Raw genomic sequence first — 22400 nt, 5'->3', positions numbered from 1 at the left:
GTACTGTAATGTATATCTAATTCTAGATTTTCAATGTTATTTATTATCTTGTGTTGTTCTTCTCGTAGTGAGTTTTTTAAATTATATAAACTATCACATGTGATTTTTTCTAAATTTTCTAAGGTTTCTTCTATCCATATTAATTTTTCTTTTAGATTTTACATCATTTTTCTAATTCGGTTTCTATAATTAATTTCATTATTTAGATTATCTTGATTTTCTCTAGTTTTTCTAATATATTCTAACATCTCTTAATCTGAATAATATCTTTCTGGATAAATTTCTTCGTATAACTGTTCTAGCCAATTTATGGTTTCAATTTCATAGTCTATTACTTTTTCTAATATTATTTTCTTAATATCTATTATTTCTATATCTTTAAGTATATATAAGATTAAAACTTTAAGATAATCTAGGTGATCTATCTTTTAAAATTGATTTTATTATAATATTTTGTAGTTGTTTGTTTTAGTCTTAGTAATTTTTGCATATTAAGAAATTATATATATATTATATCTTTATTTTTCATGTATTTGTCTATATTTATTTTCATCTGTTTTTCTAGTATCTGTATGTTTCTCATTTTTGTTTTCTAAAAATTCTATGTAATTTGTCATGGTAAGTATTTGTAAGAGTAGTTAGGTAGGTATGGTATATAATTTACTCTAGTCATGTAATATTCACCAAATGCTTTTTCTAATATGATTTTTCTTATATCTGCTACTTTTATATCTTTAAGTGCATACAAAATAAATATTTTAAATTTATCTACCATCACATCAGATATATAATTATTCATTTTCATAAAATTGCTTTTTTCAAAATATTCCCTTCAACCATGTACATAACAAAATATGGTCACCTAAGATTACTATATACTAGATTATTCTTAAATAATGTGTTCTTCGGTCACTATTAACATGGTAATCCGGATACTTTTTCCCTTAAACAGCGCCTCTACTCTGGTTACTCCCCGCCACGGCTTCTTGCCTCATTGGTTTCACCTTTAGGATGGTATAGTCTTAGGGATTTTTCTCCGTTTCCACTTTGCTAATAAACTTCTTAACATATTATTCTTCGAATAATTCTACTATAAAGTAACTAATATGAATTTATTTTATCATATCATGATTGTTGGGAATTATGAATTTAGCTATTCATAATCATAAATAAATATACCTGTTCGGGTAGTTTTGATATTTCTAAAGTTTGTTCCTCCATAGCTTTTTCCATTGAAATATGTCTGTTTTTTAATTAACTGAGTAAAATATTTGTTGTGGAATGGAGAGGGTATTTGCTTCAACGCATGAAGGCTTGCTTTGCAATGCCTTCAGTTGCCTTCATTTATAGAATAAAAGAAAAAACTTTACAAGCATCTTTACACGTTTTTTTAAATGTTATCCTATAAGTCAAAAAGGCTACTAAAGGTTACCTAAACCTAAAAAGCCTATACATAGCCTTTAAAGGCTAAAGAAAAAAGTCCAAGTCTATAAGTCTACATAATTTACAATCTTAACAATTCTACGTAAAAATCTATACAATACTTCATAAATAATCCAATAACTTGTCTTCCATTGATGTTGTCGTATCTGCTATATCTCCATTATTGCTTCTTATCTTATCTTTTCAGCTGACATTGTGTCTTCTTTTATTCTAGATGTACTTCTGGAATAATGTTATCTTCTCCATTACATCTTGAACATTGGTGATCTGGGTATTTGTGTCCAATTATTTTACAGTATCTTGTCAGTAGTTCATCTGAAATAAATCCTTTTTTAATTGCTCTTGCGGTAGATTATTTTTCTAGGTTAAGTAATGTCATTATCCATTGTCTGACATCTTCCATATCTGCTTGTCGTAGCTCTTTTGAATTAGAGTAAATCATTTGATGATCTCTCGAATAATAGCTCCATATTGGGTTTCCATTAGTATAATTATTTGCTAGTTCTTGGATAATCATAGCTAGTCCAATAAGTCGTTTATTTGTGTAGAAGTTGGGTATCTCAATTCTGGGTATCTCCGGTTGCTGTGTAATATCTTCTGGTATGATCATATCTCTAGTTAGTCCTATTTTTACATCTTGTATACCTGGTTTTATTTCGTCATATAGTATCTCTGCTGGTGCAGTATAACATTTTATGTAAAATAGATTTCCTTTCCTTATCCTTTTGTAGGTGGTGAATATCTTGTGTAATTCTTCCATAGCTGTTAATTCTTCTCCGTCTTGGGTGTATATGGTGTTTAATAGTCCATAGTCAAAACAAGTCTTTACTAGGCTTGGGTTAGTTTTGGGTAGTGCAATTATTTTGTTACATCCTTGTAATTTTTGGGTTATATAGTTGGTGTTTGGTTCTTTGATGTTTATAGCTCTGGGGTTCTGGTTTAAAAAAGTTTGTACTCTGTAGATATTTTCTATGTATTTCTGGGCTGTGTAGTTGTATACTTTTTTGTCTTGGTTTAGGCTATCTCGGTATGTGGTAACTTGTGGGGGTATGAACAAGTGGTCTTTTTGTGTTTTTGGTGTAAATGGTTTTTCAAATATTTTATTCATATTCATATTCTGGTATATTGGTCGATTAACTCCTTTGCTTGTACCTGCAGAAGTAGATTGATAAATGTTATAGGTTTTATGGAGTGTCCCAACGTCTCCTTCTAGCTCTGGAACTTTAATGTCTTCCGATCGACATAGCTCTGCACACTGCTGAGTTAGCTGATTTGTAGCTATAGACTTCAGTTTATCTTCATTAGTCTTTAGCTTTTCTATCTCATTACCCATACTGTCCACTTTCGTTGAAAACGTAGTTAGGGTGTTAAGTATTTTTTCTAGAGTATCTTCTTCTATTATTTCAGTCTGTGTAGCTTTGTCTTGATATGTAATCTGCAATAAAATTTTTGTTAGTACTGATCACTTCAATTGTAAATGTGAGATTTAATATATTCAAGACTAGTCTCCGAATCTCTTTTGTTGTAACTGAATTTTGTATTTTCTTTGTTAACCACCAGCGTACTTGTGTATTATCTGTTCGTACAATAAATTTGTTATACACAATATATGGCTCAAATGCTAACAAACATTTATATAATGAACATAATTCTTTCCTATTTATTTCCCATTTTATTTCTGTCTCATTGGATGTACCTGAGTAGTATCTACAATGGTGTTCTATTTTTTCTGCTTCATATCGATATTTAAGTACTCCTCCATAACTATATTCACTAGCATCTGCTTCTACTATGTATATAAATTTTCTATTTTCATCTGGAAATTGTAATTTTGGTAATTCTTTACAAAGTAATTTTATTTTTTGAACTTATTTTTTATCTTCTTCATTATAGTTATATTCTACATCCTTTTTTAATTTTTCTGTAGTGGTTTTAAAGTTTCTGCTAATTTTGGAATATATTCTCTTACTTGGTTTACTAATCCTAAAAATGATTGTAATTTCTTTTTTGTATCCAATTCTTCTTTAGAATTTATTATTTTTTGTACTGTATGTTGTTGCATTTTTACTCCACTTTTATCTATTTGTATTCCTAAAAATTCTATCTGGTTTTTCATAATTTCAGCTTTTTTTTCGCTTAGACTTATTTCCGATTTTTCTATTATATCTGTAAACTGTTCCAATAATTTTAAATGTTCTTCTTTGGTTTTTGTATATAATAATATATCATCTATATATACTATACAATTAGATAATTGTTTAAAATAACTATCCATAAAATATTGATATCTACCTGGTGCATTTTTATATCCGAATGGTAATACGTTCCATTCATAAAATCCTTGTGGTACCGTAAATACGGTTAATTCTTTAGATTCTTCTTCTAACTTTAGATGGTAAAATCCTGATTTACAATCGAATTTGCTAAAATAATTATATCCTTGTATTTGCCTTATTTTCAATATCTTATTTGGTATTAGATAATTATATGTTATAGTTTTTGCATTTAAATTTCTGTAGTCAATAACCATCCTACTTTTTCCTCTTTTTTGTTCACTATGTTTATTTACTATAAATGCTGGACTATTATGTTTACTATTACTTTTTTGTATATATTATTTTTCTAATAATTCATCTATATGCATTTTAAATTCTTTTAAATCGTCAAAATTATATGTTAATGGTTTCTAGGTTATTATGCTATTTTTTTCTATTAATTCAATTTTTATAGTAGTTTTATGTTTTTCCCATCCTTTTAATGGATCTTCACTATATAATTGTTCTAATTTTTTCTTAATTATTTCTATTTTATTTATTGAAAATATAGTTATTTCTGTTTTATTTATCGAAAATACTACTAGTTCTATTGTATCTTCAGTATTTTTTATATTTTTTAACTTTTGTGTAATTTTTTCACTTCCTGTTATCCAATCAGTTTTCTTTCTTATTTTATTATTAACTCTTTTTGCTCTTACTTTCTGTTTGCATGGTGTTGTAAACCACCAGTCTGTTCTAGTTATTATATGTGGGTATAATTTATCTAAGAACGGTATTCCTAAAAGTATATCTTTTGATGTTAGTTCATAATTATAAATTTCTTCTATGATTAATATCTTATCCCATACGTGTATTTTTACATTCCTAGCTTTATACGTAATCAAGCTTCCTTCATTATTAAATCCTTTAACTATTATTGGTGTTTTTAATTTATCCCATTTACTTTCTGGTAAGCAATTATATCTAAATAAATTAGCTTCTGCTCCTGTATCTATCATAGGCGTATAATATCTACTGTAATATCCTTCTACTACTATCTTCATTAATACATATATTTTCATTTTATGTTAAGGCTCTTCTTAAGAATAACTTCTCTTTTTTATATGTTAAGGTTAATTGGGTATGTTCTATATTATATGGTTTTACTTATTCTAACCATTTTATTCCTAATATTATATCTGCTTTTTGCATTTCTTCCTTTATTTCAAATTCTATTTTTATTTTTCTAACTCCTATTATTATTTCTTTTTCTGCTATATTTTTACTATTTATTAAACTTCTTGGTAGATCTGGGCACATATCATTATCAGTTATTATTTCTTCATTTTTTACTAGATATTTTGCTATATAATTTTCTTCTTGTCCTGTATTTAAAAGTATTAGATATTCTTTTTCATTTATTTTTCCTGTTATGTAATATTGGTTTAAATTACTTATTGAATTTATTTCATAACTTGTTCTTTTTGATGAGATTGATGATTCTGGTTTTTCATCAGCTATTCTTTTCGTTGTACTTATTCTATCATTTGCTATTTCTAAATTTTCTTCTATATCTATGTCTCTATAACTATAATCATTATAATCTATTGTTTTTACAATTTGTTCGAATGGACTTTCTATTCGTATTTTGTTAATCTTATTTTTTCCTGTTATTTTATGTTTTGTTGTTAATACATATAAATTTTTGCATCTTGTTGTAAATATTTTACTTCCTGGGGTTAATTCTATTCCTGATATTTTCCAATATAATAGGAGTGATTTATCTATATTTTTATCTGTTACCGCTACTGAATAATTTGCACTTATTATAAATTTAAAATTTTGATATATTAGATTTCCTTTTACGACAGTTATTATGCTTTTTTCTATAGGTTTTATTATTCTATCATCTGCTAAATATAATTCTATTGGTGTATCTATTCCTTCTATAAAACATGCTTTTATTAATATCTCTGTACCTCCAAGGTGTACATATTTTATTGGATCTCCTTTACTTTTTATATCATTTATCTCTTTATTAATTATTCTTTTTGTTACTAGTGGTATACTAGCTTTGCCTTTTGCATATCTGCAGTCTATTACATGTTCTTTTTGGCATACTACATAATATTCGTCCTTTTTCCTAGTAAAAATATTTTTTATTGTTGGTATTTTAAATATTTTTTCTACACTTAAATCTAATTCTTTTCCTTTTATTTCATCAAATATGTTACTGTCAAATATTTTTTTTGTTCCGTTCCTTCATCATTTAAATATTCTTCCTTTGTTATTATTTTTATATCTTCTTCAGTCATTTGATTCATCTATTTCACTATCTATTTCATTATCTGTTTCGTTTTCTGAAATTTCATATATACTATCCTCACTTTCTAATTCATAATCTATATAATCTATCTGCATATATTCTGTATTATCTATTTTTATTTCTGATATTTGTTTATTTTTTGGATTTTTAGGTAATTTACAATCTCTAGCTAAATGTCCTAACTTTCCACAATTATAACAAGTACATTCTTTTATGGATTTCTTCTTTCTATATGGTCTTTTGTATTTATAATTTTTTACATAATATCTTTTTCTCGGTTTCTTATATTTATATTTTGATTTTTTATATTTTTTATATTTCTTATGTCTTTTTCTTTTCTTATAATATCTTTCTTCACATCCAAATTGGGGTGCTATTTTATTTTTGCAACATGCTAAATTCCTTATTAATGTTTTTTCCATTTTTAATTCTTCTCTATATTTTTCACATAAGTTTCTATACCATTGTTGTAAAAATTTTATTCTTGCTCCTAGCGTATCTACTATTTTTGCTTCTTCCCAACTTTTTATTATTTTTGAACTAAATGGCTTGAGTAATTTATTAAAATATAATTTTCTTATCTCTTTACTTTCTTCTATACTATATGCTCCTTTATAATAATATTCTTTAAATGTGCAAGTATATTCATCTATATAACACATATTACATATTGCTAATTTTAACATTAAATTCCTATTTGTATCTTTTTCTTCATCTTGTTCTTCTTCTATTGTTGTCATACTACCAAATTCATTTTTTATAGCTGTTTCATATTTTTTTAATAATTTTATAGGTGTTAGTTTAGTTGTTGTTGATGATGTTCCTTCTATAGGTTTATTAGTTCTTAATACTTTCTAGCTATTTTCAGTTAAATTTGAAAACCATAGTTTTACTGATCCTATTAGTGTTCTTTCTATATATTCCGGTGCATCTGTTATGTTTATATTATTATCTAATAATTGTTTTGTCATATATCCTATCCATAATTGTATTATTTTTTCTGTATCTATTACACAGTCTAGGTCTAAAAAGTTAATAAAAATTATTAACTATCTGTTTTGGTGTCCATTTGTCATATTCATTATACTTTTTAAACTTATTCTTATAATATGCGAGTTTTCTTATTTCTGCTGTTTTAGGTATTATATTTTCATCTTCTTTTTTATCAAGAGTATTTATTTCTATGTGGGTACTTTCTAAGTTTTCCTCATTAATTACTTCTTGTTTTTCATTAATTTCTAATTTTTTTGTATTTGTTAATATTTCTGTGTATGTTTCACTATCTTCTGAATCATAATTATCTGTCTCTTCAATGTCTATATTATTTATTTCTAATTCTTTGTTTTTTATTTCCAATTTCTCCTTAAATTGATTTATCTCGTTCAGTAATTTTTGTTCTCTATCTTTTTCTTCTTTTTCCTTTTGTCTTTGTTCATAAAAATCTTTTAACATTTGTAGTTCTTTTTATAATTCAGCAATCCTACTATTTTTAGTTTCTTCTATTTTTCGTATTTCTTCTGTAGTTTGTTGTTTTATTTTTTCTATTTCCTTTTTCCTATCTATCTCTTCATTTTCTTTGTCAGTTTATCTTTTAATTTTAATTCTTCTTTTTCTAACATTAGATATAAATGTTCACCTATTTTCTTATATCTTCTTCCTAGATTAGAAAATACTATTTTTATTTTTAATCCTTCATGATTTTCATATATTTTTTCATCTATTATAAATTCTTCTTTGTTCATTTTATTGTGAATAGTTCATGTTGATATATATATTCTAAACTATCTATTTGTGATTCTAATTTTGATATTTCATCTTTTTGTGTATCTATTGAGTTTTTACTGACTCCGGCAAATATATTATAATGTAGTCTTTTTATTCTTATTTTTAATTCTTTACGTTTTTCAGAAATAATTTATTTTAATTCTTTGTATTGTTGTACTTTATTCATTTTAAACCATATTTATAATATCTTGGCGGATATCTAAATCTAATTTTATCATAATTAGGTGGTATGTGTTTCATTCTCCTAGATTTTAAATGGATTATTAATTTTGATTCAATACTAGATATTAATGTAATTAAGTAGGCTAATCTTTTTGGGTTTTCTTTTGTTTTATTTAGACTTATATATTCTGAATAATTACTAATTAAAGATTCTTTAATTTATCTAAAAGCTTCTCTATTTTTAAATAGTCTTCTCATAATTAATTTAATAATTTATAGGTAAATTCTGATTATAACTCTAACATGCATCTCACTTCCGTATTTTTTAAGTTACTGGGCTCTGATACCATTTGTAGGGGGGTGCAGATATCTGACGTATGAAATAGATTTATTAGGTAGTACTTTTTAAAATCCACTTTTTTCAGTCTATCCAAACGGGCTCTAACACTATTAAGAGCAAAATGTTTTCAGTAGGGTCGTGTAAAAATCGAACCGACCGATAAACCGAATCGATAAAAATGTTATTGATTTATTGTTATTGGGTTAATGGTTTTATAAAAAAAAATTATTGAGTTATTGGTTCAGTTCGAGTTTTTCTTATTGGGTTATTGGGTAAACCGAGTATATATATATATATATAGGGGTGTACAGACCAAACCATCAAGTCAAACCAAATCAAAGAACTAAATCAAACTGAGAAAAAAACTGACTTATGGTTTGGTTAGGTTGGTTTGGTGTTTGAAAAAAAAAACCCGACCATTCTTAGTTTGATTTGGTGTTAACAAAAAAAATAGTCAAACCGAACCCAAATCAAACCGACATAATATATATATATGTGTGTGTATATGTATGTGTGTGTGTGTATATATATATGTATGTATGTATATATGTATATATGTATGTATGTATGTATATATATGTATGTATGTATATATGCATATATATAATTTAACTTTTTATCCATAAAATATTAATTAGAATCAACTTTTTAAATACTTTTTCAATTAGTTTTATTAATTTTTAATATTTAGAAAGTAGGTGTGTGTGTGTGTGTGTGTATATATATATATATAGTTGTAATATTTGTCCATTAATTGCTAATAAAATGATCCAAAACTCAATATAAACTTAAAACCTAAACTTTTCACTCTTCATCTTACTTTTTAGTTTTAAGAGAGTTTTTCGCTCCTCAATTTTTCATAATTGATTTTTTTTCATTAGCTAATGAGTGAAAACATACTTGATCTAGTCTTCAATCACAATATAATTGTAAAAAATAAAGATTATAAAAAAAATAAAGAAACTCAAAAAAAACAAAAAAACCGACTAAAACCTAAACCAAAAAAACCAATTTTATGTTGGTTTGATTTGGTTTATAGTTTTAATAAACCGACATAATTAGTTTGGTTTTTATTCAATAAAAACCTAAACCAAACCGACCTATGTACACCCCTATATATATATATATATATGACTTATTATATATTTCTCTTAATTTCTCTTTAATTTCTACCAATTAACAAACCTATTATTTCAATTATATAAATTCTTAATTTCTCCTAACAACATTTAGTTCAAACTTGAAGATTCTTGTAAATTAAAACACATTATGTAGGATTTTTGGTTGCAAATAAGATTTGATTTTTTTTTCCATGTTAGTTACTACTATTTCTATTTTATGAGTATTTTCTTATCGGTTAAACCAAAAACCGAACCATTAAGGAGTAAAAACCGATTAACCGAAAATCGATAAAAAATATCTTATTGGTTTAGCATATTTAAAAACCAAAAACCAATAAACCGAATCGACCGATGCACACTCCTAGTTTTCAACTCTTTAAAACAATATTTTTCAGCTCTTTAAAATAGTGTTAATTGATATTTAAGTCCTTTTTTCTTTTCCAAAATTGATTAGTAAATCAGGTATAGCAAGGACCATAGATTTTTAAGTGAGATTCCAATTATGATATTAATTCGCAAATGAATGAATTACCGTATCATAATAAATCACAAAATATTCCACCAAAAATTCTGTAATTGCACTCCTCGATTTAATTTAGAAATTTCATTACTTCTTATTTAACTCCCCAAGTTAGAATTACCGACATCAATCAATTAAATTAAATTCTCTGAAAAATTTAACTTATTCATTAATTTAATGCTTTATTTATAATGCTTAACTTATTTCACATGACGGATATAAAATCCACCAGCACGGTTCAAATATGCAATCACCACCTTCCCTACTATTCCACCAAGTGAAAGAGCACCCTTTAAAGGGAATCTCACTTAGATCACAAGATGAAATGCATGTTTTAAAGTCTTTATAGTCAGCATCATTGACTGTTAAGCCTCCAGTCTTTTCCTCTGAATTTAAAATAATGTTAAAATCGCCACCTATAAGTCATGGAGTTGACATACTAGCTGCAACTTGATAAATATAATCTCATAGTCTCAGTCTCTCTTCTATTGTACACTTAGCATATACTAAAGTGATAACATATGATGACTTCTGGCTTTCCTAACTAAATAGAGGAAGCTAGAATTCTAACCTTCTTTCGCTTTGTGGTTGATGCGGTTAAATCAATTAGTAAAAGGTAGGTGGCATAGTTCAACTATTTGAAGGGATTTTGGTCCTCTAGATGGGCAAGTAAGTTGTTGTGCAGTATCATAAAGAACAGTAGCAGTAACATTGTGGTTAGTAAATAACCAAATCTTGCCATTGCAATTTGATATAGACACATTTATGTTCACTCTCCTCTTATACTTATTGATGTGTCTTACATGATGAAATGGTTCCACTAGCCCTATAAAAGTGAATTTATGAAACCTATAAAGCATCTGAACTCTTTGGAATTCTTTTTGGGATTTCACTAACCTAATATTCCAAATGAGAGATTTCATTACTACCATCTGAATTTATTAGGTATCGATTTAGTTCTCTTGGGCTAAGTTATAGTGGGCTGGGAATTCTCTGCATTACTATGCTTCTTTCCCTTTCTAGCACTCTTCAAAAGTCTTGGAGATAAATTATCTTCCAATGGGATATCATCCCATAATTTATCCACTTTCTCTGACTCAACAATTCCTTAGAAACCTAATTAGGATTAGAAACACTATTGTCCATATTGGATTACGGGTATGGATAACCCATGTGGACCAACCCTACCCGACTTAAACCGAACTTACCTGACCCACCTATCTTAGTCAGAAAATAAGATTAACAAGTAATCTTAATTCAAAAGAAAAGGGGGGAACGGTTATAACTGTTCCCTCCCCAAAAAACTTGCTATAAGTTATTCTTTTTATTCTATCAAGAGAGAAACAAAGAAGACATAAAAGTGATGAAAAATACGAAAAACAACAACACTGAAAAAGGGCATATAGTTTGTGAATTAATATTTCGTTTTCAAGAGAAACGAAGTGGACTTGGGGCAGATCCTTTTGGAAGCAAAAATTAATTTTCGCTGTAAATTTAAGGTACACTTTGATTTAGTTTTTTTCTCCAAATTAATTAACAGTGGCATCAGAGACAGGTTTAATAGCCCCAGTCTCGATCAAATTGACTTATTCGTATTCTTGAATAAGAAAATTGAAATTAAATAAGGTTTTACCTATTAGAAAGAAATCATGGATAAAGTCGGGATTATAGACCTGACTTGAATCATACAAACAATATTCCGTTCTAGAATAAGATGAGAATTGCATGAAAGAATCTGGTTGTAGATTCATTTTTTTTTCCTAAAATAACTAACCTTTTCTTTTTGTTTTTTATTTCTTCGTAATTTTTTTTTGTTTGGGAGAAAGTTTTTTTGCTTATGTAATGAAGATGATAATAATGTGTTGATAATGGAACTTATCTTGTGAAGAAAGAGAAAAAGTAGTGCTCATGAGTAGTACAAACTGTTAAAAGTACATTACTTTATTCTCTTTCATTAGTTAATTTAAAAGATGTGCTCTAAATTCTTTATTAACAAAGAAAATGTACAGTAGTATAAGTTATTCTTGAGAGACGTGTATAAATGCATTAATCCTTCTATGTGGAAGTGTTATTTAATAAAAAATTAGGATGTGTCATTTTTTTTGTCATCTGTTATGACTTAATAAGTTTTATTATGAGTTAGTAAAATAATAAATTAAAATTTCCTAAATAAATGTTTTAATTTTGCCTTCTACAAAGATATTGTGGCATAATTTGTCACACTGAATGGTACAACCATTCTAATTGTTTCTTTGTTCCTATTTCAGAAATGGATGAACGGGGACAAACTCAAATCACTCCAAGTGGGAGTTCTGAATGTCGAGCAAAGAGATAAAGTGAAAAAACACGCCGTCGAAGGACGTTTTTGAGGTCGTGAGATCATACGAAATGGTTTCCCCAGAGCGACACAAAATCTGTTACGGAATAAAAGAGCTCTACGAAGGGAAAAAGAGAAGAAACTGAAAGAGTTTAAGTCTTTTAAGATGTCACCTATTATTACAGTTGCTAGTTTTATTCATATGTTTGAATTGAAACGAGTAGAACTAGAAAAATATATAGAAATTTCGGATTGGAAAGCATTATCTATTTTAGCAAATTCTCTCAGTGGTCCTTAGAGCGAGAGATTAATTACTGTTTATCATGAGATTTGGCCTAGCGAGCCTTTTTGGGTGTACATAAGTCATCTAAAATATTTGTGGAATGATTTTTATTTTTATATTGACTTGTAACATGAAGTTATTATTAACTTTATATTATATATATACATATTAAGTTGTTTATCTCCTTTTATATGAATTTCATTCATTTGTTTGAGTTTTAAACGGCTTAATTAAAAGCTATCATTCTAATGCACATTAAGAAATAAATTTCTAATTTTGGTTAAATGTTTAGTTCATATATGATGATTGGATTTCTAAGTGTCCTTTCAATTTTACACTAAACATAAAACCTTTATGTGAAATGATTTGCTTAAATGTGTAACATGCATAATTGATAAAATACTTGTGTGATTATCTCTTAATAACAGATATGACATTAAAAAGCATAATTGTTGACTTAAACAAAGGAGAAAAACTAAATGGATACAAATACGATATTTGGAGTCGTAAAATATGGTATGTGCTGAAAGAGCAAATCGTTCTTGAAGGTATTAACCATGTATTATGTCTACCAGAAGAGGGTAACACTGTATAACACAGAAGAGACCTTAAAGCTTATAAGGCTTGGAAAAAGGCTAATTTTATTGCATGTGGAATCATTATAAGTTCTGTGGTTGAGGACCTCATACATGAGTGTGAGGAATTTCCTTCTACCAATGCCATCTGGGTACACTTGTGAGGAACATATGGGGGTACTTCTATTACCTACCTCAGACAGATGACTATCAAGTTTGATACTTACAAGAAGCGCCATGATCAGAACATCAAATAACGCCTTAGGGTGATGTCGAATATGATAGCTCAACTCAAAAGTGTTGGTAGCGTTCTCTTGAATGAGCAGCAGATTCAGGAAGTAATCCAGTCTCTTCCCAATAGTTGGGAACACTTGAAGGTCAACTTAACCCACAATGATAGCATCAAAACCATTTCTGATGTTGCTCATCATGATGAACTTAAATATGAGCGGCTTGGTGCTGCTAAAGCTGCTTCTAATGACTTTATGACAGAATCAAGTGGTAAGAACTATTCAGTTACAAGAAGAAATAGAAAAATAATGAGAAGGTTAAAGAGACCGAAGAAGAAACCTTTGAGAAAAAGAACAAGCAAATTTCCAAGAAGGAAAAAAGGTTTTTCAAGAAGAAAAACAAGAGCAAGATGAAGTGCTACAATTGCCAAGTTATGGGGAATTTTGCTCGTGAATGTCCTGAGAAGAAAAAGGTAGCATTTATAAATGGAACTCTAATTGCTACATAGGTTTCTAGCACTGCTTTATTAACTGAATCTTGTCCTATGTGAATTGTAGACTCAGGAGCTATCGACCATGTGAGTCAAAATCGAGAAGCGTTTGTGGAGTTCCGTCGAGTTCCATCTGGATCAAGGTGGATCTGTATAGCAAATAATGCATGACTTGAAGTCAAAGGGAATGGCACTTGCAAAGTAGATTTGCGTGGAGGCCAATCTTTCATGTTGCATGTCCTATATGCTTCAGAAATTCGACAAAACTTAGTATCTGTGTCTGTTCTTTTAGATATTGGTTTTCATTTGTTTTTTAGTCGTAATTGTGTAAGAATTAATATAGATAATATTTTTTATGGATTTGGACATTGTTATGATCGCTTTATTGTTTTAGATTGTAATCTTTCAACTTATGACTATTATGTTGATCAATGTGTAATGTCATGTTATTCAAGTAAAAATAATGTTGATATACTTACATGGCATGCTAGATTGGGTCACATAGGGAAAGACCGAATGAATAGATTGGAAAAGGAAGGACATCTAGGTTCTTTCTTCAAAATTGAAATACCAACTTGTCAAAATTATCTTGCCAGAAAGATTACACGTAAACCATTTGGGAAGGCTAAAAGAGATGAATTTTCATTACAATTAATCCATTCTGATACCTGTGGTCCAATGAATGTGATGGCAAGGACTGGCGCTTTATATTTCATTGCATTCATTGATGATTTCATGTGCTTTGATTATGTCTATTTGATATCTCATAAATCAGAAGCATTTGAAAATTTCAAAAGATATATGAATGAAGTTGAGAATTAATTAGACAAAAGTATAAAGATATTAAGAACTGATAGAGGACGTGAATATTTGTCAAAATAGTTCCAAGAACTGTTTATTGAAAAAGGCATTATTAGAAAATTGACTACTCCTTATACACCTCAACAAAATGGTGTAGTCGAAAGAAGGAATAGAACATTGTTGGATATGACAAGGTCCATAATGGCACAGAAAAATTTACCAATCTCTTTCTGGGGAGATGCGTTATTAACTACGGCTTACATATTGAATAAAGTGTCTTCTAAATCAGTATCTTCTACTCCTTATGAACTGTAGACTGGTAATAAACCAAACTTTAATGATCTACGACCTTGGAGTTGTGCTGCATATATTAAAGATCATTTTGGTAAGTTTGGAAAACTAAGTCCAAAAGGAAAGAAATGTATCTTTATAAGATACTCAGAACACTCCAAAGGATATGTGTTCATTGGTGAATTGGAAAATGAAAGTACTACTAAAATTGAATCATGAGATATCACATTTCTGGAAAATGATTTTTCAGAAAGGAATAAAATAAAGAAAAATGAGCCTCTTTAAGAAATGTTGAATTCAGATGATCAAATAATGTCGCAGGACATGCTTGATAATTCAATTGATCAAGAAATAATTCTTGGTCCAAGTAGGAGTTTTGAATCCCAAAATTCAATTGATGAATCTGAACTTTAATTACGTAAGAGTACCAGAAAAGGTATACCTAAATGATCTTATGAGATTGAGGATTATGTTTTCTTGGTATCTCCCACAGAATTGGATGAACCTAATTCTGTGACTGAGGCTTTATCAAGTACTGAAAAAAGATGAATGGATAAAAGCGATGAAAGAAGAATTAGGGTCCATGAAAACCAATAAAGTCTGGGATCTAGTTGACCTTCCTTCTGGGTGTAAAGCTATTAGGAATAAATAGATTCTCAAAGTTAAACGCAATTCAGATGGGTCAATAGAAAGGCACAAAACACGATTGGTGGTAAAAGGTTTTACTCAAGATATTGGAATAGATTATGAGGAAATTTTTTCACCAGTTGTGAAATTTACCTCAATTCGCTCGCTTTTGGCTATAGTTGCACATTTAGATTTAGAATCACACCAAATGAATGTAAAGACTCCTTTCTCAATGAAGAACTAAATGAGGAAATCTACATAGAACAGCGTGTAGGTTTTTTTGTTAAAGACAAAGAAAAGAAGGTTTATAAATTAAACAGATCAATATATGGCCTTAAGCAGTCTTCAAGACAGTAGTACCTAAAATTTCATGAGGAAGTGATTTCATTTGATTTCATCATGATCGATGAAGACCATTGCATTAGTACCTGAGATTTCATGAGGAAGTGATTTCATTTGATTTCATCATGATCGATGAAGACCATTGCATCTATGTGAAAAAGTCCAATAAAATATTTATGATTCTTTCCCTTTACGTGGATGATATTTTATTAGCTAGAAATAATTTGGAGTATGTAAAAACTGTTAAGTCATAGCTTTCAAAGTCATTTGACATGAAAGATATGGGTGAATAAGACTATATATTAGGTGTTAAAATCCAAAGAGACCGTTCCAAGAAAATTTTGAGTCTATCTCAAAAAACCTACATAATGAAAAATTTGGAAAGTTTTCGAATGAATAGTTACAAATCCATGGATACTCCTATAGCAAGAGGTGAAACTTTAAGCCTTGAAATGTGTCCAAAGACTAAAAAAGAAAAAGAAGACATGTATCGAGTACCATATTCTAGTGTGGTTGGGAGTTTGATGCACGCTATGATGTGTACTCATCCGAACATTTGTTATACCGTAGGTCTGGTTAGTAGGTATCAATCCAATCCTGGAAGAGATCATTGGAAAGCAGTAAGGATAATTTTTCGATACCTAAAGGGAACTGCTGATTATTCACTATGCTATGGTGGATCCGACTTATCCATAAGAGGTTATACAAATTCTGATTGGGCTGGTGATCGGTATAATACAAAATCAACTTTCGGTTATGCCTTCTTGCTAAATGGTGGTGAAATTTTGTGGAAAAATAAGAAACAAACTTGCACAACCCTGTTAACTATAGAATCAAAATTTGTGGCTTATACATCTGCAATACAAGAAGCTGTTTAGTTGAAGTGATTCTTTGAGCATTTGAAGATCGCAAAGAATTCTAAGGGTCTCGTGATTTTATATTGTGATAGTCAAGCGGCTATCGCATATACGAAGGATCCTGAATATCACAGCAAGACGATATTGATATTAAGTTTAACTTTATAAGAGATATAATAGCAAGTGGAGAAATAAATTTACAATACATTCGTACATGAGAAATGATAGTTGATCCCTTTACTAAGGCGATATCTAGAGATTTGTTTGAGAAACATGTTATGGCTCTAGGATTATGTAGGATATGATTGTGTTTATGTATTGTAGATGAATTGATCGTAATTATTACTAATATAAGAATCTTGAATTTATTTTCAATCTAATATGCATGCAAAAATATGTTTTACTAATACAGTGTGTCGAACAAGTTGCGAGATTGTCTCTTTCACACGAGCAATCGCCCTTGCATCGAGGAACGTAAAGAGAAAAGTTCCACCATAAAATAATGACTTATTTTGTAAAGCCAGATGTGAGTTTCTCTAATAATATGGATTTGAGGATTATTAAAGAAAGAAACTCAGGTTGGACATTTAGAAATGTCTAGACCTAGATCTGTACGATATTGAATGGCTAAAAGAATAAGACACATGCACCAATATAAGGTGAGAACATCGCAGCACGTGTTTCATACCACGTGTACTTAGACCAATGGGTTAATGGAAGAATGAATTCCTGCTTTTTCATTGTGTGAAACCCTCAAGGTTATTTTAACCTTTCATTAAAATACCCTTAGACCTTTGATTGTTTATTAAAGTTTCGATCAGTGTTGCTACTTTAGCATGTTACTAATAGCCATGAGAGATTCGGCAATGCGGTGCATGTCTAAGAAAGCAGTTGATTGGAATAGATAGATTCGAGTAAAAAGGGAAGATGATTAAAATGAATATTTTAGCTTGTTTACACAAGTCAGCTATTACACTAACCATATAAGAGTCAAATGAGATTGTGTATATAAAGTTAATCATGAACTCGAGTTCACTTATTTAAGAGGATGAGGGATTGGATAAGTAACTACTGAATTAGTGAATGATGTCTGGGGTATTGTAAGTATTAGTATCCTCATATTAGCAGAGAATTCTTTCCATATGTGATTGGATTCCTAAATATAGCTTGTAAACCTTATAGGTAAAGCTCATAATGCTCACAAGTCGCACGAACTATTTGCCATATGAATTGGTGATTTGTTAATGTCGTACTGGCTCAGGTTATGTCCACCATGTGTTGTCATGACCCAAAAGGCCATGAGTGGCACCCACACTAATCTTCCTATGAGAGAATCATCTATATCGAACCATTACCCAATCACTTAATCATTATTAAGACATTATTATCATAACACCAACTTAATAACAATAATCTGGAGCTAATCATTATTAATGCGGAAGTCAAACAAACTACTTACTAAAATCCCCAAGACCCAAAAGTCATCGTACAACAACTACTAACAAAAATCATGTCGAAAAAGATATCCAAAAATAAAGTAAACAAATAATGTTTCATTGTCTGAAAGATGGACAATAACAAATAAGATGACCAGTGGCAGCCTGGAGATGGAGTGCTTACCCTCGGATCAAGATCTGCTATCAAACTCTAGAGGTGAGGTCGTGTCTGAGCCTCTGGATCACTTTCTACACTCAACAAAACAAGAGTACAAGGTAGTATCAGTACAAACCACTATGTACTGGCAGGTATAATAGGCCGACTCAACTTAATAAAATGTACACAACATAAAAAAAAATAACAAGTAGATAAGATTCATCACACAACAAATATGCTTCATCACATAACAAATACTCAACGAATCAACAATAAAACAATAACAAGTCAAACAGTGCTCACAAATAAGTCACATAACCATCAAGAGTATCAACCATACTGTAAACATCCACAAAATCAACACAAATATGTACACACATGCTATGAGACTTATTTTTTCTCAAATAGTCATGACCTACAGGGAACAATCTATGTTCATGTACCGTATAAGCGTGGTACCCGATCCAATATAAATATATCCATACCGGCGTGGTACCCGATCCAATATAAATATATCCGTACTGGCGTGGTACCCGATCCAACATAAATATATCCGTACTGGCGTGGTACCCGATCCAACAAAAATATATCCATACCGGCATAGTACCCAATCCAATATAAATATATTCGTACCAGCGTGGTACCCGATCCAACATAAATATATCTGTACCGGTGTGGTACCTGATTCAACATAAATATATTCGTACCGACGTAGTACTTGATACAACATAAATATATCCGTACCGGTATGATACCCGATCTAGCATAAATATATCAGTACCAACGTGGTACCCAATCCAACATAAACAAGTATTATCAATATCATTTTACATAACCTCACAGCATACCACACAATGTACCAAGTTTACAAGTACACCTAAAGTCATAAGATGATTCCATCAAGTAAATTTTCAATAAACATCTATAGCGCATCAACAATCCAAACATCAACAATTTCAAGCATGTCCGAATACCAATCAACAAGTATCCAATTTAAGAGTATACACAAAATTAAGTTACGTCTAAACTCCAATTAAACCGTAACCTACCTCAGCCAGAGAAATCAAATACAAGCTACCTTTTAAGGGTCTTGCCCTTCCGTAAGGCTTCCGAATGTTTCAAATTTGTCCAAACATATAATCCTCTTGAGAATACAATTTTAATAACACCCTTTTATAAATTCTTACTCTAAAAATTCTAGGACTAAACCTTATTTTTATTCAAAAAATGGTAAATCAATTCCAGACGAAAAATATTTAGTTTAACAGTGACGAAGAGACAGTGGTTGTGCCACTTTGATTTCGCTAAAAACAAACATTGCGTCCTTCCCATTAGGTTCTTAAATAAAATTGGCCATAAGTCATCATTACTAAAAGAAAAAATTGACTTTCTTAACCTTATGCTAATTGTAGAACCATTGCATGAAATTTTGAACCACATTCAGCTACTGTTTTCACAATTTCCCTTTTTCGGCCACTGTTTTCGTAATTGCCTTGTTTACTTACTCACGTCTTCAGAGTCATAACTAGAAAACTAACCTATTCAATCATAACAATTATGGACAATTGCATAGAAAGCAATCCGTACACTCACCTAATGATGCTTCAAAGTCGTCGTCCTTTTATTTTTCTTCTATGCTGTGTGAGATAACCTAAACGTAACTTCTGTACTCTACCTCTCAATTTATCTGACCTTATTTTTAATAAATATGCTAAATTCTTCCAATTTAAATTAATTTTTTTATTGACCATATAAGAAAATAAACTACAACTTTGGCCCATTAAATCACTAATTAAACTAATTATTCTAAAATACCCAACGTTAATGTATCCTCAAAAAAATTAGTGCAAATCATCCCGGAGTCATAATCCACGGATACAACTACGAAGAGTGCTAAATTAGAGAATATGAGGAAATTTCACAAATAACCGAGAGGGTCGTTACATTAGATTCCAATTAAACAATCATTCGTCCCCGAACGGGCAAACAAAGGACAAGAAGGAAAACTAAAGAATTACCTAAATCACCAAAAAGATATGGATACTTGCTACGCATTTCTGCATTGGTCTCCCTAGTGGCCTCCTCAATATGGCGATTCTTCCACTAGACCTTCATAGACACAATCTCCTTAGTCCTCAACTTACGGACAATCAAATAACTAGTCGAGCCTATGCACACCCCCACTGCCCCAGACTCGGAAGATTAAATTAGTATACAACAACACAAAATATATTCTTCTCCCATATATTTCCAATCGTCCTATACCGGCTGATAAATATAGGTGCATGCTAATGATAGGAGATGCACATGCAGGAATGAATACAAAGTACACAATTAATATCACAATTCATCATAAATGTCCTTATCAGGACCCTCATCATCATAATCAACCTCCGTCCTTGGCGGATATCAACACATCATCAATAGTATCCTCCGGTGTAATGTCTCGAACTTTCCTAAGCTAGAAAATGAACCGTTGTTCATATATGTGAAAACCCCAATTTTGTAAGCCATATTTGGGAACCTAAATTACCAAGAGTACCCTAGTTATAAGAGAGCTTATGATGTATTAAGTGTGATTATATGAGTCACTTAAGGTAGTGCAAGCTAAGAGTTTCGAAATCCATCAAGTTTTAGTATTTGAATTCACAAGGATCATCTTTGAATGAGCATAACTTGATAAATATATGGTATTTCTGCATATTTCTACCCATAAAATTATAGATAATCGAATTATCTTTCCAACGATACAAATTTCACCAAAATCCGACACCCGAGCTACGAGTTATGGCTTTGTGAAGTAGAGTGCATCGCCTAACCAATCGCACATGGCCACTGGAAAGCATATGTGATAGCATATGCGGCGCCTATGTAAATATAGGCAATATCATATGCGGCGCCTATGTAAATATATGCGATATCATATGTGGCGCATATCTTATGATTTCAAGTGACTTAAAAATTCCATTTTTGGGTTATTTTGAGGGCAATTAAGTCTTTTGTCACTCCTTACACACCCCTAAACTTAACCTTACGAATTTAATAGATTCTAAGCACATCATAACCCTATTATCAGTCTAAGTTCATCATCCAAGATCAGTAAAGGAGAAAAATAGCTAGGGTTACACAATCAACATTGAGGGTCCAATCTTTCAATGAATCTGTTACCATAAAGGTATGTGGGGTTATGAACAAGAACATCCTTTCGTTCTTGTACCCAAAGTTTGCATTATTTTACAAAGATACATGATTTTTACATGTCTTATCATAAATTTAAAGTGATAAATCTTATCCTATGTTGTTGTTCAAGATACTATGATTATTTTGAATGCTTAGAAAATAAACTCCATGAGTTTGAGATTATTGTTATGAGTAAAGGCTGAAAATTTTCAGATTTTCGTATAAATTATGCATGCTTGTAATATAAAGCATAAATGTTGAAATATTTTGATTAAGTATCGCTATAAGGGTCATTAACCCACATTGAGATTGTTGTTTTGAGAATTTATGTGCTACATGCACCCATGTTTAGACTATTTTTGATGTAGTATAGAAAGATTTGACCTTTTGGTCACAACAGGGTTAAAATCCACTTTATGAAATGAGTTACGGATTTTATCATTTATTTAACTTAAGAAATATGAGATTACCCTTAAAGTGGATTTTTCTTGAGATTTTGAGCATAGTATTGGGAGTAGTATTTAGTTCCTAGTTGGGTATGTTACTATAGTTTCATACCCCAGAACTACGTGCCACCGTAGGTTGAGACATTGACTTCTACTATATGTGGAAAATTGAGATAGTGATCACTGAGATGAGATTGTTCTACACCGATGGCAAAGGTAGGACAGCCCTAACCTTACGAGGGCAAGTCGTGGGACATCATGGGTGTTCACATGGTGTACATGTCGGTTAGAAGAACCTCCCAAAGAGTCGTCCCTCATTCTTAGATTGATTTTACTGATTTAAAAGAGATTTGAAATACAGATTTATGATGTATTCAAATTTCCAGACTTCACTAAGATTGCTTGATGAGAGAAC

This window comes from Capsicum annuum, chromosome 12, assembly GCF_002878395.1.
Source record: "Capsicum annuum cultivar UCD-10X-F1 chromosome 12, UCD10Xv1.1, whole genome shotgun sequence".
Classification (NCBI taxonomy): Eukaryota; Viridiplantae; Streptophyta; class Magnoliopsida; order Solanales; family Solanaceae; genus Capsicum; species Capsicum annuum.
The sequence above is the reverse complement of the archived record's forward strand: the minus strand, read 5'-3'. Positions refer to the sequence as shown.